The sequence below is a fragment of the Piliocolobus tephrosceles genome, chromosome 2 (assembly GCF_002776525.5).
Source record: "Piliocolobus tephrosceles isolate RC106 chromosome 2, ASM277652v3, whole genome shotgun sequence".
Lineage (NCBI taxonomy): Eukaryota > Metazoa > Chordata > Mammalia > Primates > Cercopithecidae > Piliocolobus > Piliocolobus tephrosceles.
This window is the reverse complement of record NC_045435.1, coordinates 101,353,577-101,369,749: the sequence shown is the minus strand read 5'-3', so window position 1 is coordinate 101,369,749 and position 16,173 is coordinate 101,353,577. Positions and strand designations below refer to the sequence as shown.

Sequence of the window (16,173 nt, the reverse complement as noted above, 5' to 3'; positions counted from 1 at the left end):
GCTGCAAGTGACAGAAACCTATATCAAACTGGTTTAAGTTTGTTTGTGTCTTTTTTTAAAGGGAACAGGGAGGAAGGGATTGATTGGCTTATGTAGTTGCGAGGTCCAGCAGAGTAACTGGCTTCAGACAAGACTGCAGTTAGATGCCCAGTGGCTTTTTTCAGGAATCTGTCTTCTTTCCTTTATCTCTGGTCTGCTTTCCTCTGCCCTATATATGGATGGAGACGACAGCCCTCTGCCTACTTGTCCTTGCAGCTAGTGTCCTGATGAAACAAATGTTCAGCCCCCACCCTATCAATAATTGTCAAACATCCTGGGGATGACTCGGATGATGCTTATTGGCTGGCTTGGAGGATGTGTCTATCCTTTCACTAATTATTACGACCAGGGAGTTGAGTTGACCAGCCTTGTGCCACGTGGTCACTCTTGGAGCACTCGCTTCAGATGGGGTCATCCCCATCTGAGCCGTATGAACTAAAAGTGGGGGAGAGATAGTTCCTTCAAATGGGGAAGATACAGAGGCAGACTTTATGTATGTATGTATGTACATATGTACGTATGTATTGAGATGGAGTCTTGCTCTGTTGCCCGACTTTAAAAGGCAGATATCCGCTACTCTGATGTTTTGGTATTGAATTCTATAGCCTGCAATATGTGGCTAAAGTGGAAATGCCAGCTTGTGTCTAGCTAAATAAGGGGAGAAATTAAAACAGGGTCAAAAGAATGGAAGTTAGACAGTTAAAAGGTTTCTCTCTCTCTCTCTCTTTCTCTTTTTACATGAGCTCTAAGAAAGTAGTATGAATTCTAGGCCAGGTGCCGTAGCTCACGCCTGTAATCCCAGCACTTTGGGAGGCTGAGGCGGGCGGATCACCTGAGGTCAGGAGTTCAAGACCAGCCTGGCCAACATGGTGAAACCCTGTCTCTACTAAAAACACAGCAAAAATTAGCTGCGTGTGGTGGCAGATGCCCGTAATCTCAGCTACTTGGGAGGGTGAGGCAGGAGAATTGCTTGAACCCAGGAGGCGGAGGTTACGGTGAGCTGAGATCATGCCATTGCACTGTAGCCTGGGCAACAAGAGTGAAACTCCATCTAAAAGAAAGAAAGAAGGAAAGAAAGAAAGAGAGAGAGAGAAAGAAAGAAGTATGAATTCTATGTGGATGAGTAAAGTAATGTATAAAGTCTTCTTTTGCTCTTTCGATGTATAAAGTACCTTTGCAAATTCAGTATATTATTTTTAATCCTACAAAGGTTTGGTTTATGGTATTTTGCCAGAATTTGTATGTTATGGAATGGTGTATTTTGGGGATGGTAAATATTTTATTAATTGAGAAATCTGTCTGCTTTTGATTTGCTTCAGTACATTTGCGTTATCAATCAGAGAAAATCTTACATCCCTCATTGGCAGTTATCCTTTTGACAGGAATAACACATTAAAGCTTCATTAAGCTGTTAAGATTTATTCTGAATAGCGCATAAAATCTGAAGCAATTGCTTTTCTCCAGCTGGCTAGATATTTTATTATCCTTTAATAAAAAATATTGAATAGTTAAGTCCAATTGACTCACGATATTCTTTAAAGTTTGCCATAATGTGTACCTTTAATATAAAGATGACTGTAGAATTTAACATGAGGCTTTAATCTTCTTAAAAGTTTACAGATATGTATTTAGTGCAAATTTTTATTTATAGCATACCTTTTCAAAAAGAGTTTGAAGTGCTTATCATAAAAAAGAATGCATATAATAAAGTTAACAATAGAGTAATCCAACCCAAAACAAGGAAGAGAAAGCAAGTATGCATATAAATGTAACTTTTGTGCTTAGCTTATTTTAAAGCATATGAATTTTAAAGCTGGCTCTGAGCTTCCCAGCAGCAGGGTCAAAAAAATGAAAATTCAGTGGATTACATTGCAGTCATCTAAAAGGTAGACAGACACCCAATAATTCTTCAAGAACAGAAAATGTTTCCTTCATATTAAGTTGTAAAACAAATTCCTCATATGAATTCCTTACATGGGAGATATCATTCAAGATAATGGACAACACAGAAGCAATATGAATCTTCCTTATAATAATTTTTTAATAAAAGCAAGACCATAACACTCAGTGATAGTTATTCTGCTAAGGGGTATTAGCCTAATGATATTTAGATAGCAGGTAGCTTTCTGATGATCTCCCTTGACACAAGGATAGATTTGAGTGAGCTTATAAGGATGTTTTCCCTTAGATGTTTCTTAAAAATCACTTTCTCAGCTAGGCATTTAATGGGAGCTGGACAGGGAAAAAATGGCGGTATAATAATAATCTGCTGAGGTCTTTGAATGTTGAAATTCAGTTGTTGACCAAGGCTCCATATACTTTGGTGTGGAAATAGGGTTAACATTCTGATATGAAAGTGGAGAATTCTGACCAGTATTCCCAACTAGGAGACAGACTGTTTTCCAAATTAATTCACATCATTTTATACAAACTACATCTTTATGTAGAAAAAATGTAGCTGCTTTTTAAAAACAATGAATAGAGCTCTTGATCAGTTAGCATAACTACCTGAAGATTCCCCGGATCTGTTTCAGAACCCCAAAGATATTCCCCAACCGCCTGAAGGAAAATGACTTGGATGAACTTTCCTTTGGAAGTTGGGTCACGAATAGATATTTTTAGAATTTCCTGAAAAGATTTTGTACTAGTCTGTGTTCACGCTGATGATAAAGACACACCTGAGACTGGGCAATTTATGAAAGAAAGAAATTTAGTTGGATTTACAGTTCCACGTGCCTGGGGAAACCTCACAATTATGGCAGAAGGCAAGGAGGAGCAAGTTACATCTTACATGGATGGCAGCAGGCAAAGAGAGAGTGAGGAAGATGCAAAAGTGGAAACCCCTGACCGTGGGGATTATGGGATTATAATTCAAGATGAGATTTGGGTGGGGACACAGAGCCGAACCATATCAGATCTGTTCAAGATTTATTATAGCAAAATAAAGACGTTGTATTATTTCCTGTGGTTCTGATTTCTGGATCTGCACAGTTGTTGAAATTTCCCTTGTTGAGAGAGTAGCAGAATCTCAATAACAAAATAAAACCAGCTACCAGTATCATTTGCTGAGTATCTTCTGTATATAGATACTGTGTGCAACTCTTTACATGTGTTATAATATTACTTTAACCTTCACACAATTATATAGGCTATTATTGTCCCCATTCTAATAATGAGAAAACTGAAACTCAGGTTTACCTGAATATCCATAACTAATAAGTGGCAGAAACAGGATTTGAGCCCAGATCTCTTTACCAGCTTTTAACCACTACACACTGTTGTCTGTGAAGGAAATTTGAGTCTCCATGTATTAGCATTTGAGATCACTAAACTCTTTCTTTTTCCTGGCATTTCTGACAAAAATTGCCCATGGGTCATGATACTTCGGACTTCGATTCTGGCTTAAATGAGTTGTTTTGCTTTTTTAAAAACACACTTTTTTCCTCAAAAAAACTCCAAAACTAGAATAGCTTATATTTTTATAGCAGAATTATTGTACCTTAATTTCTACCTATAGATTTTTATCTAATAATTTGTTTTAAATATATTAGTGAATAACGAGACTAGAGTCATTTTTTTTTCCAGTTATTACTGAAGTTTGAGGAGATTCATTTGGTTCTTAAAAGAGCTTACTCACCTTGATAATGGCTTTGCAGTCCTCTACACTTAGTATGCCCATGTGCTGAAATTAAAAATTACTTATAATGTTGGGACTTGGCTTGTTATCTCTAGAGTTGCATTGTTCCATACCATAACCACCAGTTGCATGTGACTATTTTTGGAGTTAACTAAATTTAAATCACTTTACATTAAAAATTCACTTCCTCAAGAACACTAGGCATCTTTCAAACGCTCAGTAGCCACATGTGGCTACTGTGTTAGTGCAGATTATGGAACACTCCATAATCACAGCAAGTTCTCTTGGGCTGTACTTCTCTAGAGTGTACATTTTTCATGCCTCTATCTCCTTTCCTATCTTCTGCTTCTAAAATGATAATGACTTCCTCCAAGACTGAGTTCTATATCTTCCATAATTTGGTGAGACAGCTTATCTTTCCAATGATTTCCCATGATAGCTGACATGGAGGAGTCTTTGTTGGCCTAGCTGATGTTCCTGTGGTATGGAAGCATGCTCACCCAGGCCAAGTTTATCTTACTAAAGCGGCAAGTCCATAAAGCCAGCAAGTTTTTATTTTCCAGGTTATATATTGAGCCAAGAATCTTAGGTGACTGTTATTAGAAGCATTTATAGAACTTGTTTTGTTGAATTGCTTCAGAGACTACTCCCATCCCTAGTGGATTTATTATTAGTAATTTTGTTGCTGTCAAACCTTACAGAAAAACTTCTACAACAGCTTTAGCCACTTTTTTTTTTTTTTTTTGGAGAAGGAGTCTTGCTTTGTCACCAGGCTGGAGTACAACGGCGCAATCTCGGCTCACTGCAACCTCTGCCTCCTGAGTTCAAGTGATTCTCATGCCTTAGCTTCCCAAGTAGCTGGGATTACAGATGTGCCCCATCATGCCCAGCTAATTTTTGTATTTGTAGTAGAGACAGGGTTTTACCATTTTGGCCAGGCTCGTCTCAAACTCCTGACCTCAGATGATCTGCCCGCCTTGGCCTCCCAAAGTGCTGGGATTACAGGTGTGAGCCACCACACCTGGCCAGCTTTAGCTGTCTGTAAAAACAACAACAACAACAACAGCAACAAACAGCTTTATTGAAATATGATTGACATAGAAAAAGCTGTAAATATTTAATGTGTACAACTTGGCTGGGCGTGGTGGCTCACATCTGTAATCCCAGCACTTTGGGAGGCCGAGGAAGAAAGATCATTTGAGCCCAGGAGTTTGAGACCCACCTGGGCAACATGGTGAGACCCCATCTCTACAAAAACTTATTTAAAAATTAGCCAGGCATGGTGGTGCATGCCTGTAGTCCCAGCTTCTCGAGAGGCTGAGGCTGGAGGATTACTTGAGCCCAGGAATTCGAGGTTGTGAGCCATGATCGCACTACTGCACTCCAGCCTGGGTGACAGACAATGAGACCCTGTCTCCAAAAAAAAAAAATATATATATACACACACACACACACACACACACACACACACACACACACATACAACTTGATGTTTCTTGGCTATCTTATTGACGTAGTCCACAAAAAGTTTGCCTCTTTCTATTAGTCTGTACTGTTTTGGAAGAAAAAAATGTTTTTTATAAATCTGATTCTTTTAATGTATCCTGGTTGGCTTTGGTCATTGTTAAATAAATAGAGATGTATATTCTTCATCTTTCCATTTGCTCGTTCTTTTTTTTATTATTGTTTTTTGAGACGGAGTCTTGCTCTGTCGCCTAGGCTGGAGTGCAGTGGCGCTATCTCGGCTCACTGAAAGCTCCGCCTCCCGGGTTCAGGCCATTCTCTTGCCTCAGGCTTCCGAGTAGCTGGGACTACAGGCACCCACCACCACGCCTGTCTAATTTTGTTTTTGTATTTTTAGAACAAACGGGGTTTCACCATGTTAGCCAGGATGGTCTCGATCTCCTGACCTCCTGATCCGCCCACCTTGGCCTCCCAAAGTGCTGGGATTACAGGCATGAGCCACCGCGCCCGGCCTGTTCGTTCTTAAATAATGTGGTTCACTCAGGCCTACTGGACGTGTACCAATATCGTATTTGCCTTCAGCACTCCCGTGTTACCTGAGTAAACTTCTTTGGCCTATGTTCTTTGTAGTGACATTCCACAATAAGCTCCTTTAGAGAAGTTTGTTGACTATGTTGTTTGCCAACAATATTCTATTGCTTCAGTATATACGGTACACTGAATAGCTTTGCTGTGTGTAAAATAATCCTGAAAAGTTTTCCTTTTCCAAATGAGCTAAGAAGTATGCAATACTTACTAGTGGTCAGGTTTAGACCTTCCAGAACCACTTAGAAACAGGCCACCACTTTCCTTCCCTCACAGTTGTATAAATAATCTGATTGAGAAATAGAGCAGATCTCTGTTCAGAATGTTCTTGGTCACTGGACACCTCATAACTGAGGCTTTCTATTGACCACAATCATTCTAGTTTCAAGGATTTGAGGCCATTTCCCAAGTTTAGAAAAATCATGGTCAGTATTTGTCAAGTATTAGTCATTGTGAAGTGTAGTGATGAGGAGTGGGCACAATAAATATATTCATTTCCAATTTTGTATAACTGAAAAGTGTAAAAATAAAGAAGAAAGAGATGCTTTTCGAGTGAATTTAATACAGCTGTTTTTGCTGTTAATAATAAAACATCTTACTGAAACCAAAATTTGCTCAAAGTTTCATTAAGTGCCCTTTTGGAGCTGTGTCTTAATCGACTGCCAGAAGTTGAATAAACCAATGAGGAAACACTGTACGCTACTTAAAAGTAGTAGTAAATTTTTCTTCCATATCCACTTTTGATACATCATGAAGGTCAGCAAGATGTTACTGCTGTACAAAACAGCTACATTCATGCAATATTATTTTCCATATGCCTGTTTTCTTAGTTACTATTGTTCCTATGCATTCTTCCCGACAATTTTGCTTTTACAAGTCGTGGTGGGCAGGGCATACATGTCCACTAGTCTGCTAGTTTTAGAAATGGTTTTCCTGACTTTGATTTGTTTTTATCGCATCAGGCATATTGCTGAACAGTAAGAAAAGGGTTGAAAAAAAGAATTCTAATGAATAAAAGATGGGATTTCTTCTATATGCATTTTTTTTTTGTTAGCCTTGATTCCACCGAAATTCTATTTTGATTCCTTCATTCAATAGCAATAATAATGTTTTTATGACTATCACAGCTTGAAACACACACACACACACACACACACGCGCGCGCGCGCGCACACACACACACAAACACACTCTCAAGCTGCCAGTCTGTCTTAAGGCAGTGGCAGATGCCTGATTGGCGGGCTCTGTTTATTCTGTGACCAGATTCCTCCTAAAAGAAGGAAGGCCATGTCTGCCTGAAGCCTATTGGCCGGGCCTACTCTGGACCCGCCCCTCTTTTTTTTCATGGCACACACCACAGCGAAGTCTGTGCGGAATCCTAAACCAGCCCAATTTACATCCATTCATGAATCTGTGACGTCAGCAAGCCTTTGGGCTCCTTTGCGGTGGGCTGGAGGATTGTGTGGGTGGAATCCCCCTCCCCTTTATTTTTCCAATTCTGCAAGGCTTTTAAAATTAACCTTACATCTTTTCAAAGCAAGAAAATGGAACAGCATGTGTAGGAATTCTTCGTTGTTGTGAGTATTGCTCTCTGTTTTTCCTGTTTCATCAGCATTTATTTCACAAGGACAGAGAATGTGTTTGTGATTTGAGGTGATTAGAAAGCTGATATTATTGAGGGCGACACCGTGAGAGAGACAGACAGAGGCGGAGAGAAACCCGAAACCCCGTTACAGCTAGGAGCCTCTGAAACTGACAGCTGGTTTTCCTTTGCTTGTCTGCCTGCTAGACGTGGACATTTTTCATTTACGGTTCTGCACGTTACCTCGGATGCCTGCTTGGCTTTCCTTAAAGGGAGATTTATTTCTCTGAGAGATGATGTGGATGGTATGAGCGGAAAAGCCCAGAACACCAGAAAGGTGCTGAGAAAAGCGGGGCCCGCAAGACAGAGCAGGTTCTATCCTGCGGGGCACTAGTCTTCCTTGCGGCCGTTCTTTCTGCGGTTCCTCACCCTTCACCTTGCCTTTGTTTCATATTGTGTAACAGTCAGTATCTTGCGATTGCAATTTGGGGAAGATGAATACTTGTTCAACCATTTTTCAAAAGCTCTTATGACGGGAGCCATAGTGGTGTATTTATATATATTCATAGCTCTTCTTTATGTCACTCCCTACACTTTATTTATAGTGTCAAAAACCTAAAAAGCTGCATTAGAGGGAAAGGGGGAATTATCCTTACACCTGAGTTTTTCAATATCCTCTAATGAAAACTAAGAAGTGGTTATGTATGTTCCACAATTATATTGCATAGAAATGCACACGAGTGTTTTCCTAAGATGAACTTATTAGCTGAAAATAGTTTATTCCACTGTGTTAGGGAAACATGGAAAAGTTCTGACATGTTCCAAGTATGAAGTTGGTTTGATAGTTTGCTACTGCAGTTTTAACAAAAAGTTAGTATTTGTAATTGAATTTGTTTTCCAAGGGTCTGGTTTATTCTGGTGAAAGTTGTGAGAGTAAAGAAGAGGGATGTGACACTGTGACATGTTCTGCCCCTGGGGCAGCTCCTCAACCCGAATAATCTGACAGCATTTTCCAACTGCTTCACTTTGAGCAATTTATATGCCAGTCTGCAGCATGTACCCAGGTGTTCTTTTTGGTGAGAAAGCGAAATGCCTGATATTTCTTATAATCTAGGCTGTCATGTTTACCTTGTAAAATCAATACTTAATTTTTAGATTTTTCCATTATCTTTTCTCATGAAGCAAGACTTCTAAATTATGGCTATAATATGTTTTGAATTGTTGTTCTTAATGAATCTTCTAACTGTAAACTCATCTAATTTCAAACTTACCATACCCGAGGATGTAACATTGTCTTTTGTTTCTCATCTTGATATTACTGTCAATCATTTTGTATTTCTGAGTACACTTGAACTTGCTGGAGTAATAGAGGGAGAACCTCTGCCTGATTCTAAATCAGATCTTTGTCCTATACTCAGACAATTGTGGTTTCATATTTTACTATTTTTTATTTGCTGTGTTTAACAAATGAGATAACATTTTAGACACAATATTTGTAAACACCTTGACTTATTTCAGTATTTTCCTTTTGTGTATACCTTCAGAGAGTTTGTTGAAAGTAGCAATTTCCAAGTAATTTTAAATTATTGAAGTCTACTAGCTCGAAAGATCAATATCTTGGGATATTTTTAAAATGTTGTTTACATAACCCAACTCATCTTAAAAAATGTCTTTGATGCACATTTTGCCAAAAGAGAGCCTGATTTCTGTGAAAGAAATACTGTATGTACTTTGGATTTACTAAAGTAAAACTGTTCCTTTAAGGCACAGAGCAGATATAGAATCCTCCTCTCCCCCCACTCCTAGTGACTGTATTCTACATTATATTTATCTTCATGTATAGTGTACTTGTCGGGAAAAAACAATAACTCTTAATTGTTTAATATCAAACAATAAAATCCTGTGTATCAGTGACTGTCAATAGATGGCTTTCTGTTTAAAAATTGAAGCTACTCCAGAAGTAGGAATTAATTTATTTAGTAAACAAAGTCAGTCAAACCAGAGCCATGTCCTGGGGAACTGTCAAAAGAATGGTTCCTAAGGGCCAGAGGCCACATCCACTGGTAGATGACAGAACAACCATACTTCTGATGGCAAAACCGGTCAGTTTGGTTTGCACTGTGTGCCTATCCTCTTTCTATGTGCTTCAGCTGAATTAATTGCTTGGTGAGCTCAAATAATTCAAGATAACCAAGATGACCAATTCTGCCAGGTGGCAGCCTGATCTTGCAATTTTGATTAAAATAAAGAACATTCCCCAAAAACACTTTGTTGCTAAAAAAAAAAAAAAAAAAAAAAAAAAATTCAAAAAATACCACACCCTTGTTCTGTGCTATTATTCTGTAAGAATATGGGGGAGAAAAAAATTTAGAAAATGCAGTCTTTGCTCTGAAGGAATCTAGAAAGTAAAATGCCAGAAATAAACTTCAGTATTAGAATTACCTTTGGAACCTTTTCCCCTCCCTCACCTACAGCCCCCATTCCCCCCCCCCCCCTCCCCTCCCCCTCCCTCCCTCCCTCCCTTCCTTCCTTCCTTTCCCTTTCTCTTTTCTTTTTTCCTATTTAATGGTTTTTAGTATGTTCACAGAGTTGTACAATCATCATCACAGTCAATTTTAGTACATTTTCATTATCACAAAAAGAAACCACATACCCATTAGCAGTCACTCCTCATTTCTCTTCACCCCTCAGCCCTAGGCAACCGCCAATCTGCTTTCTCTATATATAGCTTTGCTCAGTCTGGATATTTCATATAAATGAAATCATACAGTACATGCTCTTTTGTAACTAGCTTATTTCACTTAGCATAATGTTTTCAAAGTTTATCCATGTTGTAGCCTATATCAGTGCTTCTTTTCTTTTTATTGCCAAATAATATTACAGTGCACCATATTTTACTTATCCATTCATCAGTTGATAGATATTTGGGTTTCTGCTTTTTTGACTATTAGAAATAATGCGTCTATGAACATTTGTGTACATATTTTTGTGTGAATTTGTTTTAATTTCTCTTGGGTATACACCTGGGACTGAAATTGCTGGGTCATTATGATTACTATATGTTTAGTATTTTCAGGAGATGCCAAATTGTTTTCCCAAGTGGCTGCACCATTTTACGTTCCCATCAGCAACATATGAGGGTCCAGTTTCAGCACGTCCTCTTCAACACTTATTATTATCTATCTTTTCGATTAGAACCATCTGAACAAGTTTGAAGTGGGATCTCATTGTGGTTTTGGTTTATATTTCCCTAATAACTAATGATGTCAAGGATCTTTTCATGTGCTTATTGGCCATCTGTATATCTTCTTTGGAAAAATATCTATTTAGACACATTGTCCACTTTAAAAATTAGATTATCTTTTATTCTTGACTTGTAAGTGTCCTTTGTTTATTCCGGACACAAGCTCTTTATCAGATATATACTTTGCAAATATTTTCTCTCATTCCATAGGTTGCCTTCACTTTCTTGATAATATTGTTTGTGGTATAAAAATTTTAATTTTGATAAAGTTTAGTGTTTATTTTCTTTTGTTGTTTATGCTTTTGATGTCATATCTAAGTCGGCTTTGCCTGACTCAAGGTCATAAAGATTTACTTCTATGTTTTCTTCTAAGAGTTTTATAGTTTTAACTCCATGTTTAGATCTATGATTCATTCTGAGTGATTTTTTGTGTATTCTATAAAGAAAGAGTTCAACTTTATTCTTTTGAATCTGGATATCCAGTTGTTTGAGTAATATTTGTTTAAAAGACTATTCTTTCCCCCATTAAATGGTCTTAACACCCTACCAGGGAATTTTTAAAAAAATACTGATGCTATGCTCCCACCTCCAGAGATTTATATTTAATTGGTTTGTGGTGGGACCCAGTGCTGATGTATTTTTAAAAAGCTCCCCAGATGATTCTACGGGCTTGAAAACTGTTGACATGCAGGGTCTTAGAAGAGAGATAGACACTTTCAGAATCAGGCAAGAAAATGAGTGAAAACAGAATTCTGATATGAAAAGGAGGGAAGAGAGGAAAATTGAGAAGATTCATACCAGAAAGCTTGAGTTTTCTTGTTAATCACTCCAAGAGTGAGGGTATCATTGGAAGTTAATGGAATTGTTAAAGAGGAGGAGCTAACATTTATTAAGCACTTTCTACGTGTCTGTAAAATTTTTTTTTTTTTTTAAACAAGGTCTCCCTCTGTTACCCAGACTGGAATACAGTGGCTTGATCACGGCTCCCTGCAGCCTCAGCCTCCTGAGCTCAAGCTGTCTTCCCACCTTAGGCTCCGAGTACGTGGGACCACAGACACATGCCACTATGGCTGGCTGTTTTTTAAATTTTTTATAGAGATGAAGTCTCCCTATGTCGCCCAGGCTGGTCTCAAATTCCTGTGCTCAACTGATCCTCCTGCCTTGGCCTTCCAAAATGTTGTAATTACAGACATGAGCCACTATGCCCAGCCTACATGGCTATAAACCTGTTGGGAGCTTTTAGATACATTATTTTATTAAAATATAATCTTCATCCATCCTGGGCAACATGGCAAAACCCATGGCAAAAATTAGCTGGGTGTGGTGGCACGCGCCTGTAGTCCCAGTTACTCAGGAGGCTGAGGCATGAGAATTGCTTGAACCCGGGAGGCGGAGGTTGCAGTGAGCCTTGATTGTGCCACTTTACTCCAGCCTGGGTCACAGAATAGACCCTGTCTCAAAAAATTAATTAATTAAATGTAATCTTCATGATATGAAGTAGGTAGTATTATTCCCACTTTACAGATGAGGGAAAAAAAAGACTCAGATAGGTCATTGACTCAACCAAAGACACCAGGTAGTGTATGTCACATCCAATTTTCAAACCCAGCTCTGATTCCTCATTCTGTGCTCTTTCTTCTGTTTACCATGGATTGTGAACATTAAGTTTTGCCATGAATTGCTCTTGGTCCAGTCCAGCATGAATTTAAAATCTTCTGTAGCACTGCTCTGGAATGGGCAAAGAGTAAGGTAAGTTAGATGTTAGAGGTTATATAGGGTTAAGTGTTGGCACAGCACATGCAGTGGAAGATAAGAAGGTGGGGGTAAATGAGGATTATCGCGTAATAACCATGGAGCCCAGGCAGGCTATACTCTCCCTAGATGTAGCCAGCAGAAAAAGCCCTAAGAGTGTGGCGGTCCAATATATTGGGCATGAGAGAGTGATTGAAGGGAATGATAGAAAAGATGAACTTCCAGGCGTGGTGGCTCACGCCTGTAATCCCAACACTTTGAGAGGCCAAGGCGGGCGGATCGCCTGAGATCAGGAGTTTGAGACCAGCCTGACCAACATGGAGAAACCCTATCTCTACTAAAAATACAAAAAAATTAGCCAGGCATGGTGGTGCATGCCAGTAATCTCAGCTACTTGGGAGGCTGAGGCAGGAGAATCACTTGAACCCAGGAGGCAGAGGTTGCAGTGAACCAAGATTGCACCACTGCACTCCAGCCTGGGCAGCAAGAGTGAAACTCCATCTTAAAAAAAAAAAAAAAAAAAAAAGAACCTAGTAGAATTAGCAAGTGTAAAGGCACTGTCATCATTTTTCTATTCATTTAATCAACAATATTGATTGAGCATTTATTATGTGTCCTTAGTATTAAGTACGCAGCAGTGAATAAAACAGACAAAAATTGTTGCCCTCTTGGAACGTATTTTAATCTAATGAAAGGAGATGAACAGTAAGTAAGTAAATTATGTTTAGACAATGATAAATGTTAAGGAGAAAAATAAAGATGGGAGGGGAATAGAGCGTGCTAGCAGTGGGGTAAATTTAAAATGGGACTTTTGCATTGTATTGTTTATGTGTGGATATTGATTCCTCAAGGAGATGGTGAACCATCAAACAAAGGGGTCAGTGATTGACCTAGTCAGGTACCCTGAGATGTAAAGAGAGTTTCTTCTAAGTCCTAAAAGTCAAAGTGAATATTCAGTATTAACTTTATTGTGTAAGTGCCGTGTTGGGGAGATTAGTGATGTTTCTGTTGGGTGGAGAACTCTTTTAACCTTGCATGCTTCTCTGTTAGAATAGATCCTCATACATAAGTGTGTGGATGCGAATGTGTGCCCTCCCATAATATCACCACTGAGAATCACTGCATAGTAAGGCATAGTTAATGGGGGGGATGTGTTCTGCTTCTCAGATGAATTGGGCAGAGAACCACCAATGTAGGCAATATTGAAAACATTTAAATTTCTTTTACTTTTAAAAACACTTTAGCAGGAGTTTCACACTCACCACCTTGAACAGAGGTTGAATTGAACCCTTGGTGTATAGTAAAGTTTTTAATAAAGAGGTTCTATCATTCATCCATTTACCTGCCTTCTTTATCTAGAAGATTCTTATACTAAAATGGATAAAATCCACATGTTTTCTCTTTACCTACTGCAAGGCACGAGGATGCAATGGAAAAAGAATTGGACTAAGACTGTAGGAGTCTATGTAGCAATCAGGTCATCCTTACCAGGTCATCCTTACCAAGGCAATTACCCATTTAGCTTTTTAAAAAATTTTCCTTAGTTTTGGTTTTAACATGAGAGATGAAGAAATTGTTCTTAGTGATCTCGAATGTTCTTTTTAATGCTAACATTGTAAGATTCTTGGAACCTAGATGTTAATTAACATTAAATAAGCAAGTGACAATTTCTAAGGCAATCTGGTTAAAATATACTTTTATTCCAATTCTTTCACAGTATTTTTTTGTTTTTTGTTTTCTCAAGATGGAGTTTTGCTCCTGTTGCCCAGGCTGGAGTGCAGTGGCGTGATCTCAGCTCACTGCAACCTCCGTCTCCTGGGTTCAAGCGACTCTCCTGCCACAGCCTCCTGAGTAGCTGGGATTACAGGCATGCACCACCATGCCCAGTTAATTTTTTTATTTTTTAGTAGAGACAGGTTTCACCATGTTGACCAGGCTGGTCTCGAACTCCTGACCTCACGTGATCTGCCAGCCTTGGCCGCCCAAAGTGCTGGGATTACAAGCCCAGCCCTTTCACAGTATTTTTATAGAAATTTAGCCTCCATGGCATGCTGCTACAACTGGGGAAGAGGAGAAAGTGTCAGAATTGTTTCAGATGGAGACATCTAGGTGATACATTATAGGTTAAATCACCTTCAGATTTGCCCACAGACTTTCCTTATAAGCAGGAAATAGATTCCTGATCAGTTCTGACTTTACCACCTTTAGGCATGCCCATTATAAATGTCAATTGTCTTGACCGTTGTTCTCTGTAGTCAAAAAAAAAAAAAGCTTCCATTAGACTAGTGATTTGGTGATCTGGACTAATAGGGGATGTGGCTACAGATAATCCAATAACCTCACTTTGCCTTTTCATGATGTGACCTTTGTTAGTGCTCCTAACAGAATTCATCCTATTGCCTCTTTCTGGCCATCTCTCAGTATCTCCTTTTGTCTTCTAACTTGAGCTGAAGCTAGATGAAGGATGAAAACTATATTAAATTGAAAAAATGAAGACTCACTAAATTCATAAATATTATAACCAGCCTTTGTAAAAATAAGATATTATTCTGTATGATAATTGCTAGCTTTTGAAAATTGTTCTTTTCATAATTTTCCCAGTAACAAGTTGGTCGATGGATTGGTATTTAAAATTTGTAGATTTTGCTCCCCCCCCCCCAAAAAAAGGTAAATTTTAAAATTACAAAACGGAAAATTCCCTTTTCATTTGTATATTCACTTCATCAGTTTGGAATTTTTCTTACAATCTTTTTCATTTGTATAATTGTCAAGCCAAGAGGCCTGATGTCTAGTCCTAACAGCTATAATAATTTTCATATAGCATTTTCATTTAGTAACAATACATATCTGTATAGCAGTGTGGTAAAAACATCTTGCAAAAAGCAATAATGTGTTGCAGGGCAATCCTAAGAGAATGTGCAGTAACTGTACAATTTTAATTGTTTAAAAATTTTCAGGAAAAACAATGTAGAACGTCCTGCTGACAGATGGTGATTGTCTTCAGTGTGCTAATTTGCATTGTGAATTCCTGGTCTGGGGTAATAGTAGAATTGAGCAATTCTGAGGACATTTTAGTGAAATTCTGGATTCACAAAAGGCCAGAGAAGTAAAGAATGAATTGATTCAAGGTTAAGGTAGCCAAAGATGAAGGACTGGAGAAAGATGATAGAAAAAAAGGAGAGCAGAGCCCAGGGAGACTGTGGCTAAGCTGATGAGGCAGGTGGCAGCCAGGACAGCAGTTTCCACCTTAAACAGAAGGGAGTGGATCTGGGACTCAGACTGAAAAAGACTCTTTGGAGTCCTAAAGGGGGGCTGTCACAGTTGCCATTACTAAAGAGGGCTCAATTTGCAAAATAAGCCCACTAAGGCTCCTTATTACCCGGAGGCATTGTGCCTGCATTTTTAGTAGCTGGCCTGCCTGCCTTTAATGGGACACATTAGGCTATCTGCAGGCTTGGATAACCATGGATAATTGAGGCTAGTGAGATAAAGCTCACCAAAATGCAAAGCCATGATTGCTTTTTCCAGGGAAAATAATCTCTTGATTAAAGTTAGGTTAAGCATTTTACTAATTACTCACCAATTATTTCCTCCCCCATAACAAATTTAGATAGTATGCACAGTAAGAAGGAACAGATGCAACATACCTTTGGATATTTCCAGCCACTACTTCCAGACCTAAATTACAGACCCACTTTCATTTTTGCTAAGCATAGAAACTCCTGGGAAACACTCACCTGATATTACAGCCGTTAGGGCTCTAGAGCCCATTTACAAAGAAATTTTATGACTTTGCCAGGTTCTCCCTTCCCCTTCCTTCTCCTTTTTCTGGCCATTTTTGAGCAGAATCCCTTCCATCTGTTTGTCTAA

The 16,173-nt window shown here is 38.7% G+C and overlaps 1 protein-coding gene across 1 annotated transcript in view; it reads left to right on the top strand.

The window, feature by feature from the left end:
• Positions 1–7,055: 7,055 nt before the first annotated feature.
• Positions 7,056–16,173, top strand: part of MAP3K13 (mitogen-activated protein kinase kinase kinase 13) — a 106,429-nt gene continuing 97,311 nt past the window's right edge. Inside the window, exon 1 of the mRNA XM_026454888.2 lies at positions 7,056–7,302. The gene's annotated coding sequence lies outside the window, so the exon portion shown is untranslated. The remainder of the gene's footprint in view (positions 7,303–16,173) is intronic.